The sequence below is a fragment of the Taudactylus pleione genome, unplaced genomic scaffold, assembly GCF_031769625.1.
Source record: "Taudactylus pleione unplaced genomic scaffold, aTauple2 ptg000037l, whole genome shotgun sequence".
Classification (NCBI taxonomy): Eukaryota; Metazoa; Chordata; class Amphibia; order Anura; family Myobatrachidae; genus Taudactylus; species Taudactylus pleione.
In genome coordinates, this window is record NW_028284439.1 from 17,682,170 (window position 1) to 17,695,205 (window position 13,036).

A 13,036-nucleotide genomic window follows, 5' to 3' on the forward strand; every position below is an offset into this window, starting at 1 on the left:
AGTAGGTACCTCGGCTTATATTCGGGTCGGCTTATACTCGAGTATATACGGTACTCAAATGTACAAGACCTCAGACCATTAAAAAAACAAATCAGTCTATTGCTTGAACTACAGAGGTGTGCAAATTAGACTCACCAGGTTTTTACATTTCATAGTTTTCATGAGTTACAAGCCATAAACCGTGCAATTCAATCATTTTCTCGCAACCGATCTCCTGTCTAAAGTGACGGGAGTTCATGGGGCGATATTCAATTGACTTAGAATAATCACTCCCAATGAGGTCAAGTATAGCCGCTTAAAAACTGCTCAACCTGACAAAAGTACTGGGCACGATCGTGAAAAACAGGTCACACTTCTCACATTTCAGCTCACCACCTCCAGCCCGGCAGGAACAATAATTGAATAGCTCCATCAGGCCCTTAGACTAACACGGTTTTGCAATGAAATGAGATATTTTCATGCATTACAGAGGTCCTGTATTCAAAAAAATTTTTTAGGGATATTTTGCTTTTTTAAAGGTGGCATCCTTGGCAGAAATAACAGCTGTCCTTCCCTGGCCAGCTAGCTTCCAGACGCAAATCCAATGAGAATCTTTGGGCAAATGTAAAGAAAATATTCAAGAATACGACAATCACCATCAAGACCGGTCTTATAGAAGAACTTATCAGAGTATGGCATAGGGATGAAGACATCAAGAGAAAAACTCAAACAGCAGCCAAACTGTATCAAAATGATTATACACAAAGGATATCAAACAAAGTATTAACAGTTGTAAACAGTGTCAATAAAAGGGTTTTATAGAAAAAGTGTAACAGTTTTAAATTGTTTGAGTCTAATAATTTTCACTCTTTTGTGCTTACAATGTCAATTAATTTAAACTGCCCACTCTATAGAAGGTTTTCCAAAATTAAAAAAATATATATATATATTACACAGACAAATAAATATAATCAGCTGAATGAGAAATAGGTCAATTTTGTAAAAAAATATTATTCACCACAATCTATAAGCGCTGCCCAAGGTAATTAGGAGAGAAAGCAAAGGGCCTTTCCTTTTAGTATGGATTCAATATTTATTGTGCATCCATTGAAAAACCGCTTTAAAAGCAAGTTGTTCCATACTGTGAATTATAAGCAGTTAATTAAAAACAAAAAAACACAACCAGATGTAATACAATTCAAGTTTCAGGATTTAGTCTTCCTTCACGGAAAAGCGTCATTTGTTCCTAGAACCCCCTGTTGGTACAATAACCAGCTAGCATCCACGCTGCAGCATACAAAGGTGTAAACAAGCTCCATAAAGGAGCTTTCAGCACTATAGCATGGTAAATCATCTTAGCACAAGGCCGCTATTTTGCGGATTAAAAGACAAACTGCCATTAAAAATAGAACTGTAAAAAAATCAAAATAAATAAAAAATACCATTTAATCTATTAAGCAAACAGAAAGCTGAAGAACTACTCTTTTAAAAGCATAAAATGTATGTTTTTCACATGCTCCACAGCAATGCAAGCAACAGTAGCAAGATGTGTTGGCGCCCTGCTCCATAGCAGGGTAGGGAGAAGAGGCTAAAGCGTATCATATCCTGCTGAAAATAGTCTGGGCGCAGTTAACCATTATACGAAGGACTGATACATATACTGGGGCAGTTCCTGAGTCGCACACACTGCTGCGACCACTTTAGCATAGTCTGTGACTATATGCTAATGCCTTAGAATGTAAGCTCTCACCAGCAGGGCTCTCTTCCCTCAAGTGTTTTTCCTTCCTTTACTTATATTGTTATCTACTCTATACTCCAATGTTCTTATACCATGTACTTGTCCTGCAATGTCTTGTACTATATGTCACTGTTTTCTTTTTCTTTTCAACTATTTATGTATTTTGCAAGGCGCTGCGGAACCCTTGTGGCACCATATAAATAAAGAATAATTATAATAATGCTAGTAAAAGCCCTTCATCGTAGTGTACATATGTTAATCTGAATGTGCCAGGACTGGGGCACCAACTTTGAGCATCTATAAGCGCCTTTATACCGCTTGGTGACAATGTGTTACCTGGGAAACACCATCGGACGCACCAGTAAAACTTGCACCAGCCCTATGGTAGTTGCAGGTTTTACTTCAGAGAACGGCCTCCAGCAATACACCCGCAACACTCCCATAACACCCTCATAAACCAGGCCATTTTTGTGCACCCAAAAAAACCACTTCCCAGGAACATCCGGCCCACTTCCAATAAATTTCTGATACCGTGAGTCTCAATCGCATCAGTTCATACACAGTGGGACACATGCGACTATTTAGCTAAATGCATGCGCTGTGGTGAAAAAAAACAAATCGAACTCCGTGAACATGGGCATTGCATGCGACTCAGAATCAGGCCCAACTTGAGCGACCTCATATTGTTAAAATAGGCAAACAAATTTCTTGTTTAACTCCATAGCAGCCATAATGTATTGTTTCAGCTGACTAGAGATCTGAAAAATTGTCTTTCCTTAACGCTCTGGCAGAATGAGGCTAGTATGTGTAGGGTTAGTTACGTTTTAGTTAAGGGACTTACTTATTCCAAGCGAGTCCAGTTCATTCCCCGCAGGAGTGTAAGCAGGGACAGTTGTGGACTAATGGACTAAAACTAAGACAAAAAAAACCTCCATTCCACGCTGCCCACAAAATCACCAATCGAGTGAATGGTATGAGCCAAGAACCTAGCTGGAATAGGTTGTTCAGCTCCCTGATATGCATGCTGAATCGTGGCACCAATTCATCTGGCAATAGTCTGTTTGGACGCTGGATAACTCATTTTCTAAAAGGTTGGTACACACCTGATAGACATATCTGCAGATCGACTGTTGTGCAGAACATAGGTTCTGCACAGTCTGCAAGATCAGTCATGACTGATGTCCAGGTAGTGTCCCACTAGGCTGTTTTAGCGGGGTGCGGCGTCCTGCCCTCCTCCTGCAGGGCAAAAAGCACCCTGCCCTCACAGCCTGCCGGTGCAGTCTTCACCCGCGGGTCACAGTGTCCCGCGGGTGGGGAAATGTGCGGTGACCCGGTCACCGGAGAATAGACGCCGGGCGCATGTGCCCGGCATCTATTCTCCCTGTCAGCAGCGCTTGGTGGCTGCCCTGCGTGTCCGTAAGTACCGGGCACGCACCCAAGAGTGACAAAATGGGGACGAGTCTTATAGTCATGCCCTTTTTTTCAATGGCCACGCCTCCTTTACGGGCATACGCACACACACAGAAGTGCCCTCTCTAGCTCCAGCGCCTGCCTGCCGCCGGAGCTAGAGTGAACACTATCCAGGTGAGGCATCAATCTCTGCCAGCCCATGCAACAAGTGTACGGTCGGTCAGCTGACCGCCCGTACAAACAGCACGATGCCCCAATATTTCTGCAGATATATTTGGCATCAGTTGTGCAGCACATCGTTCAGAGACATACCGTTGGTACACACTGGCCAACGCACACACAATATATTGGCCTTTTAACTGAACGGTTGATATGTCGGCCAATGTGTACCCAGCATAAGCATCAAATAATAAGTAAACTATCAGTTTTCCTTATACTGGCCTCTCCAGATAAATTCTTAACACTCTCACCACATCTAACAGACAACGGACCCCCGACCTGTTTAACTTTATTTAACAAATGTCGGTATTACAATTTCTTAATTAATATGAAAAGCCGACACCACTTTAGGTTGAATGAAAGGTAGTGCACATAACACTGCACTATGGGGGTGATTCAGCAACGGAGGGAATTGCAAAGCTGCATGCAGGAAGCTTTGCAATTCCGTCCTTGTTAATACGCAAATGCAGCAGTAGTTGTTTGACATCCGTGTCCAACCACCAAGAGTGGAGACTGCCGGCACCCACCTTCCTCCAGCATTGCAGCCCTGAGCTAGGACCACCAAATTGCTGGTATATGTAAGTAAGGAAAGGGCGATACGTACTCCTTCAGCACTTCATTGTAAACCAAGGAAGATGTTGGGGGAGAGGAGCTTATATAATGAAAGTTAACCTATCAACTCCACAACCATCACTATACCCCATGGTCAAGAAGTGTCCTTCGAGATGAAGGAAGGAGAAAAATATAGCACACAAAACATTCTGGAAATGAGGATATTATGGCATGCAATTCAGTACTTTCAACATCTCTTAAGACACAAACATCTCATGATCTTTTCCAACAAACGAACAGTTACGTTCATAAAACAAGGTGGTGCAAGCAGCAGAACTATGATGAATTATAACTACGGCAAGGGAGGACAGAAATGAGTTACCCCTCATTGCATAGCCCATAGCAGACAAGACATCATTAACACAACATAAAAGTTTATTCAGGAGAACTGAGATATAATAAAAAATATATATATATATATATATATATATATATATATATATATATATATATATATAGCTATAGCGCAGGAAGAAATGGCAGCACTCGGCGACTGATGATAAAATTCACAGAAATTTATTCCATAATCTGTGAATTTTATCATCAGTAGCCGAGTGCTGCCATTTCTTCCTGCGCTGTTTAGGACCCGGTGGTCCATGGAAGGCACCGACGCCATTTACCTTATACTCCAGTGAGTGCCGGGACATTGCTACCATAATATATATATATATATATATATATATATATATATATATATGTATACACATATATATACACACACACACACACACACATATACATACATACATACACACACTCCCTCAAATAGATTTGATGGCAACATCCTTAAACACGAAGGTAATCAACTCTAAAGATGAGTAACACACTGCAAAGATACATCTGTTGATCGAGTGATCTGCAGATATATCTGTAGATGGTCGTTCATACACACTAAACGACCATCATCTTCCAGGCAGCCGTGGGTCCTGCGGACGGGTCAGGGGTGGGTCCGCCCCCCTCCCTGCGCAGCCGATCGCCCGTACACATACAGATCGTACATGCTGATCCTACAGTAACAGTGAGTCCAATGCACTTTAAACTTCCTAAACATTATCTACAGGGCATTAAAGCCTCTGATGTGTTTGTCAGTGCAGCTTAAGAGGCACAGACCTTAAATCTTCCCAAGTGAATTTCTGCTGTTTGCAGCTATTGGCTTCGCTTTACATGGTTTTCTATATACATTTTTCTGGAGGAATAATTTTGTGGCAGCCGCTGGCCCCGCTGGCTGGAGGGGGAATGTCCTCCCCCCTGCCCACGGCTGCATGTGTACCGGCTAATCGCCCGTACACACTTGCCGATAGACAGATATTTCTCCAGATAAATCTGTCCATCGGCTCTGCTGCACAGCAGACGCTGTTCACAGACATATCGCTGGTACACACTGGCCGACAGGCAGCAGATATACTGGCCGATCAATTGATCGGTCAATATATCAGTCAGTGTGTACCCAGTATTATTCTCATCACAGGGATAATAGGATTTTGATAGTTACCGATAAATCCCTTTCTCCGATTCCATAGGGGACACTGCAGACTTCAAGACAGTGGGGTATAGTCTGTGCTAAGTGGAGCTGACCCTTTAAATTTTTTAAATAAGTGTGACTAGCTCCTCCCTCCTCCATAGCCCCCTCCAAGCCTCAGTCTTAGCAAACTGTGCCTGAGGGGAGCTGGGAAAAAAACAAAACTGAAGAGGCGGCGAAACACAGAACATATGAGAAGGTTGAAAGAAAGAAAAAAACCACAACCAGAGACCTCAAACCATACTCCAACAATCATAACCTAAAATGACCCCAACCCTGACAGGCATCCAGTGTCCCCTATGGAATCGGAGAAAGGGATTTATCGTTAAAGTACCAAAATCCTATTTTCTCCTTCATCCACTAGGGGATACTGGAGGCTTCAAGACAGTGGGGACATCCAAGAGCTCCCATCACGGGCGGGAGAGCGCTGAGAACCCTGCAAAACAGACCGGCCCTACTGCGCTGCAGAGGCCGCAAACATACCAAATCTATAATAACGAACCAAAAATATTTATATATACCAGCTGACTAATATATATATATATATATATAGTATACCGGCCAGACCAAGTGGCCGCTTGGTAAATAGACTCCATGGAAATCCAGCGAGCAGCTGCCACGAGGAACCCAGGAAGAGAGTGGAATGCACTGTAATAGAAGGCGGAGGCTCCCTAGATGATGCCATATACGCCTGTCTGATTGTCAAACGAGGGGGGGGGGAGCGGCACCTCCTTTTTGGGAGGCTCCTGGCCGAATCGGGAGGGTAGGACATCTGGCAGTGTAGCAATTCTACGCTGAAACCACACAGATAGGCTTACGACTTTGAAAGTTCATGTGTCTGCACTAAGTCCAAACCGGACAGGGGGAACGCCAAAATCGTAGAAACACGAAACACCTGAAGACTGTAGTTTCTGGACTCACACCAATGAAAATAAAAGTATGCCACACACTGTGTGGTAAATTCTGGCGGAAGCAGGCTTGCGCGCCTGTAGCATTGTGCTGATGACTGAGCTGGAAAAATCCTGGGACCCTAAGACTGATGTCTCAAGAGCCACGCTGTCAAAGAAAGACGACCCAGATCCGGGTAAAGGTCTGGGACACGGAGACAAGAGGTCCAGACGTTGAGGCAGAGGGAACGGAGCGTCGATGGAGAGTCTCAGAAGATCAGAGTACCAAGGATGTTTGGACCAAGCGGGAGCAACCAGCAGAAGCGTTCCACCGTCCTGTTTGAATTTCCAAAGTACCCGAGGAAGCAGGGATATCGAAGGGAATAGATACACCAGCTGAAAGGTCCATTTCACTGACAGTGCGTCCACCAAGCTTGCGCCGGCATCGCTTGTCCTGGACCCGTACACAGGCAACTTGTGATTGTGAGGCCATAAGGTCCACCTCCGGCAGTCTCAACCTGTCCACGAGTAGTTGATATAGTTGATATACCTCTGGGTGAAGCGACCTTTCCCCTGGATGCACATCGTGACGGCTGAGGAAGTCCGCCTCCCAATTGAGGACTACTGGAATGAAGACTGCCGAGATGGCCGGAAGGTGGCACTCCGCCCAAGACAGGATGCGTGACACCTCCAACATCGCTGCTCGACTGCGAGTCCCCCCGACGGTTGATGTAAGTCACCGTGGTGGCGTTGCCAGACTGAACTTGCACGGCCCTTACTTGAAGAGCGTTGACCAGACAACTGGAAGGCCCTGTACACGTCCCGAAGCTCCAGAATGCTGATGGGAAGAACCGCTTCTTGCGCAGTCCAACGGCCCTTAAGTGAAAGTGGACCAGTCACTGCACCCCCAACCCCGGAGAATGGCATCTGTCGTAAGCAGAACCCAAGTCCAGGATCCAAAAGGGGTGACCCCTGTTGAGATGAGATGTCTGAAGCCACCAAATCAGCGACAGGCACACCTCCGGAGACAACGCTCCATTTGGATAGAATCAGTCCCTGCATGGACCTGGAATGGAACTGGGCATATTCCACCATGTAGTATGCAGACACCATGGACCCCAGTATCCTCATTGCCAAGTGAACATACACTTGGCAACTGCTACAGGCAACTGCGCACTCGTAGTTATAGGGAGGAAGTCTTTTCTGGAGTCAGAAAGATCCTTTGCCGACGAGTATCCAGAAGGGCTCCCAAATGAACCATCCTTTGTGACGGAATCAGGGAGGACTTTTTCCAGTTCATCAGCCACCCGTGCGCTTGCAGACAAGAGATAGTCAGGTGCAGATGTTGCAGAAGTACCTCCGAAAAGCCTGTCAGTAATAGGAGGTCGTCCAGATAACTCCGCAGATGGGCAGCCATAATTTTGGTGAACACTCTTGGAGACGTGGAAAGGCCAAAGGGCAGAGCCTGAAATTGGAAGTGATGCTGGCGTATAGCAAACCTCATATACCGCTAGTGTGAATTTGCTATAGGAACATGGAGGTAGGCATCCTGGATGCTCAGGGAGACCATATAATCCCCCAGTTCCATAGCCAGAATGATAGAACACAAATTTCCATCCTGAATTTGGGCACTCTGAGGAACTTGTTCAGCGACTTCAGGTTGAGGATAGGCCGATAATATTCATTGGGTTTCTGAACCAGAAACAGTAGAGTAGTAACCTGTCAAGAGTTGAGAAAGCGGAACGGGAACAATGACCCCTGCTTTCAGCAAGGACTCTATGGCTCCCTGAATCTGCAAGGCCTTGGTCTTGTCCCGAGAAAGACTTGTGCAGAAGAACTGGTGTGGGCGGGGGGGGGGCTGTGACGAAAGGAAAGGGCGTAGCCCTGAGAGACCACTTCTCGTACCCAAACATCTGTGGTTGTATTGCACCAGCACTGGGCGAATTGAAGAAGTCGGCCTCCCACTCTGGGATCCCCCAGAGGGAGGCCCGTCCCGTCAAGATGAAGGCTTATCCTCTGGCTTGGAAGCAAGGTGTCTAGCACTCCAGGCCTGCTTCTTTGGTTTAGGGGCAGCCTTGGTTGTTGACTGTCTCGGGAAGGACTGACCCTTGGACTTCCCTTGAGCACGAAAGGACCGAAAGGCCGAGGTCCTAGCCAGCCACCGATGGCAGAAAAGCAGACAGACTTTGCTAGGGTATCAACAAATTTGTCCAGGTCTGGGCCGAACAAAATCTCCCCATTAAAGGGTAAGGCCTCCAGGCCTTTCTTCGAATCCACATTCGCTCTTCAAGAATGTAGAAACAAAGACCGGCGAGCAGACACCATTGCAGCCGATACTCTGGAAGTCAGAAGACTGGCATCCAAATCAGGTGAATGGTGTAGGAATTACAATGGTTTCTATATGTGCCACCCACTTTTTAAGGGGCCAAAAGTAATGGGACTATCAACTCAAAAGCTATTTCATGGACAGGTGTGGGCTATTCCCTCGTTATTTCATTATCAATTAAGCAGGTAAAAGGTCTGGGGTTGATTCTAGGTGTGACATTTGCAATCAGTTGCTGTCGACTCTCAATATGAGATCCAAAGAGCTGTCACTATCAGTGAAGCAAGCCATCATTAGGCTGAAAAATCAAAACAAACCATCAGAGATATAGCAAAAACATTAGGTGTGGCCAAGTCAACTGTTTAGAACATTCTTAAAAAGAAAGAACGCACCGGAGAGCTCAGCAACACCAAAAGACCTGGAAGACCACGGAAAACAACTGTGTTGGATGACAGAAGAATTATTTCCCTGGTGAAGAAAAACCCCTTCACAACAGTTGGCCAAATCAAGAACACTCTCCAGGAGGTAGGTGTATATGTGTCAAAGTCAACAATCAAGAGAAGACTTCACAAGAGTATCTTGTGGTGAACCCTCTATATTCAAACCATTGGTGAGCCTAAAAACAGGAAGACTAGATTAGAGTTTGCCAAACATCATCTAAAAAAGCCATTACAGTTCTGGAACCACATCATATGGACAGATGAGACAAAAATCAACTTGTACTAGAGTGATGGGAAGAGTATGGAGAAGGAAAGGAACTGCTCATGATCCAAAACATACCACCTCATCAGTGAAGCATGGTGGTGGTAGTGTCATGGCGTGGGCATGTATGGCTGCCAATGAACCTGTTTCCCTTGTATTTATTGATGCTGTGACTGCTGACAAAAGCAGCAGAATGCATTCTGAAGTGTTTCGGACATTATATGCTCATATTCAGTCAAATGCTTCAGAACTCATTGGACGGTGCTTCACAGTGCAGATGGACAATGACCCGAAGCATACTGCAAAAGCAACCAAAGAGTTTAAGGCTAAAAAGTGGAATGTTATGCAATGGCTAAGTCAATCCCCTGACCTGAATCCGATTGAGCATGCATTTCACTTGATGAAGACAAAACTGGAGGGAAAATGCCCCAAGAACAAGCAGGAACTGAAGACATTTGCAGTAGAGACCTGGCAGAGCATCACCAGGGATGAAACCCAGCGTCTGGTGAAGTCTATGCGTTCCAGATTTCAGGCTGTAATTGCCTGCAAAGGATTTGCAACAAAGTATTAAAAAGTGAAAGTTAGATTTAGGATAGTTTAGTTTATCCCATTACTTTTGGCCCCTTAAAAAGTGGGAGGCACATATAGAAACCGTTGTAATTCCTACACCATTCACCTGATTTGGATGTAATTACCCTCAAATTAAATCTGAAAGTCTGCAGTCAAAGCACATCTTGTTTGTTTCATTTCAAAGCCATCGTGGTGGTGAATAGAGGCCAAAATATGAAAATTCTGTCAATGTCCCAATATTTATGCACCTGACTATGTATTATATATATATATATATATATATATATATATATTATATATATTTATTTATTACACACACATACATATACATACATACATATACACACACACACAAATGGATTACTGATGGGGCGCTAAATCGCAACACAATTTATTTTAAAATTTGTAAAACACAATGCAATCTCTCCAAAGGCTTGTACATCTTCTTTTTCTTTTGAAGAGACAACTTCACCGTTATTCCTACTCGTTCTCAATTTTGATCAATTAGTACAAACTATGAGTTCGCATTAAGTCCTCCTCGAGGTTCTAAAAAAAGATACCCTCGTACCAAGACACCCAAACACAGGCCCAAGGCCAACGTTAGTAAGAATTAGAAAAATAGAAAGTAAAATAATTCTTTATTAACATTTAACAGTATGCTAGATGGACAATCTTACACAATTTGGTAATGCACAGCCTTCCAATCTTTGGAAAGGGATATCATACACCTTTCGATCAGCAGATGTTTAAATGTAGTGTCCACCTTTCATTAAAACCCTACGCGTTTCGTCTGAGACTTCTTCAGGGGTAGATCTAAAATATATGATATATATTATATATATATTAGGTGTCACTGGAAATGAATTGAACTCAAAACAATGGTAATATTCAAATACATCCCTTTCAAAATTACATGCCTCAATATTGATGTATACACATGTACTTAATGTATACCCAAAATTAGGCAATTCTTTGGATCAGAAACTGTAAGACCTATTTAATATTTAAGATACATATATTCAATAATAATATTTTTATCGTACATTTTTTTAAAAACAACTTTCTGGTCTCATATCTACATTACATACCTCATACTTGATGTCTAAAAAACGGTACCCGTAGTTTGTCAGACCATCTGGTGGTCAATTTATTGAACCAAAACCGTGCAACCTTTTTAATATTAAAACAAATGTTTCAATAATAGGCCACATAATCAAGGCTCACCATAATGTATTGGCTCATTTCCTCAGCCTTATTAGAATATACATTTCCCTTAATTTACATAATACATTTTACATAATACAATTTGTATATACTTTTTAAAAATAAATATCCTTGTTTATCATTATGTAGTGATTTTATATCATATGCAATTTTTGTATATATCATATATCTTATCACCTTAACCTATTGTATCACTAAAATCAGTACATCTTCATATATTACATATAATTTTTTTATCCAAATATACACTTAATCCCATTTTAAAGAGACAAACATTAATCACCATAACAGAATGACAAAAATATTATTAAACAAAGTACATAAATTTTTACAAGTATATTATATAAAAATAAGAGCAAGATTCCTTTGGGAATTTATTACTTACTGCGTAGATGCTTATGCTTCTGAATCCAACTGCTACACTAACCTTTCTCATTCAAACCTCCTTTTTAACCTCTAGCAACTATGTCATCACTTCCTCCTAGATTTCATTGGTGATTCAGTGCAACCTTAAAAAAACCTTTTTATTTCTTAAAGTACATTAATCTTAATAATAAAGCCTTGTTGGAAATTCACATTATCAACAAACCGCTTGGTTTATAATATCATAAACCTTTTTATTCGTTTGGAATCATCTAATTGATAAAAATTTAAAAATTCCCAGCATCCATCTTGATTTTGTAGTTTTTTTTTTCTCCATTGGTTAAATGTGTCCATGTGATAGACCTACTTCTGATCTGTGTTTTTTTTTTTTCCCTTCTCTCCATTGGTTAAATGTGCCCATGTGATAGACCTACTTCTGATCTGTGTTGCCGTTGTCATGGTTCCCACCTCCGGCTAACATTCATATACGTCGGACCTCACAGTGACAATCCTTGTCACGTGTGGCACCAACCTACTATAACCGCCCCGTACACTGTTGACATGGTAACAGACGCCGCAACGCAGTGACGTCACTCCTCATATGCGGACTCGGTCCTACTGCATCAACTCCACATATCAGCTTTAATACTGCTCTCAAATGGCACTTTACCACTCCACACTCTATCGTCTAAGTGCACGGAGACCCACAAGCCTACCGCAGTGTTTAATTAATCCTCAATCTCTCATGATCACCAAGCGTCTCGTTGCTAAGGGGACAGACAACATTTTGGATTTCCGAGACTCCACAATGCTGTAAACCATTTAAATATTAGCCCCATATACGCGGACACCATCTTTTAATTTTAATTACAAATGATTCCTTACTGTAACGATTTGTTTTATAATGCCTATTGACCTAATGTACAGTGTGCGTCCCAAAGCTATGGGGACAGGCGCCATTTTGGATTTTTGCGGCTCCGTAATACTGTTACTCCTTTGTATACTGGCTCCATGGAAACGGACGCCATCTTTGAATTTGATAACAAATATTTCATAACTACATCTTTACTTTTGTAATGCCTATTAACCCAATATACAGTGATTCTAAATATCACACCATATAAATAACAAGAGATATGGTAAGAACTTACCTTTGTTATCTCTGTTTCTACGAAGTCCATAGGGTCCACAGGGTGACCTTGGGGTATAGCTGGATCCTGGATCCTCGGGCACCACGGAGTTAAAGCTTTTAGCTGCTCCCAGGATGCACTTGGGTCCAACCTCCCCTATACCCCGCCCCCGAGCCACAGGCACCTCAGTTGGTAAGCAGCCCAGGCCGAAGGAGGAGACGAAACAGAGAGAAGGAAGACTGGAACACACAAGAACCATACTCACAGAAATGGGAGACGGAAAACCGGTGACCAGTCACAGAGCCCATATGAAGCCAGGTGCGTCAGGGCGGGTGCCCTGTGGACCCTATGGACTTCGTA

At 43.0% G+C, this 13,036-nt stretch overlaps 1 protein-coding gene across 8 annotated transcripts in view; it reads right to left on the minus strand.

Annotated features, from left to right (window-relative positions):
* TBL1XR1 (TBL1X/Y related 1) overlaps positions 1 to 13,036 on the minus strand; it is a 205,127-nt gene that overhangs the window by 123,397 nt on the left and 68,694 nt on the right. The window lies entirely within an intron of this gene.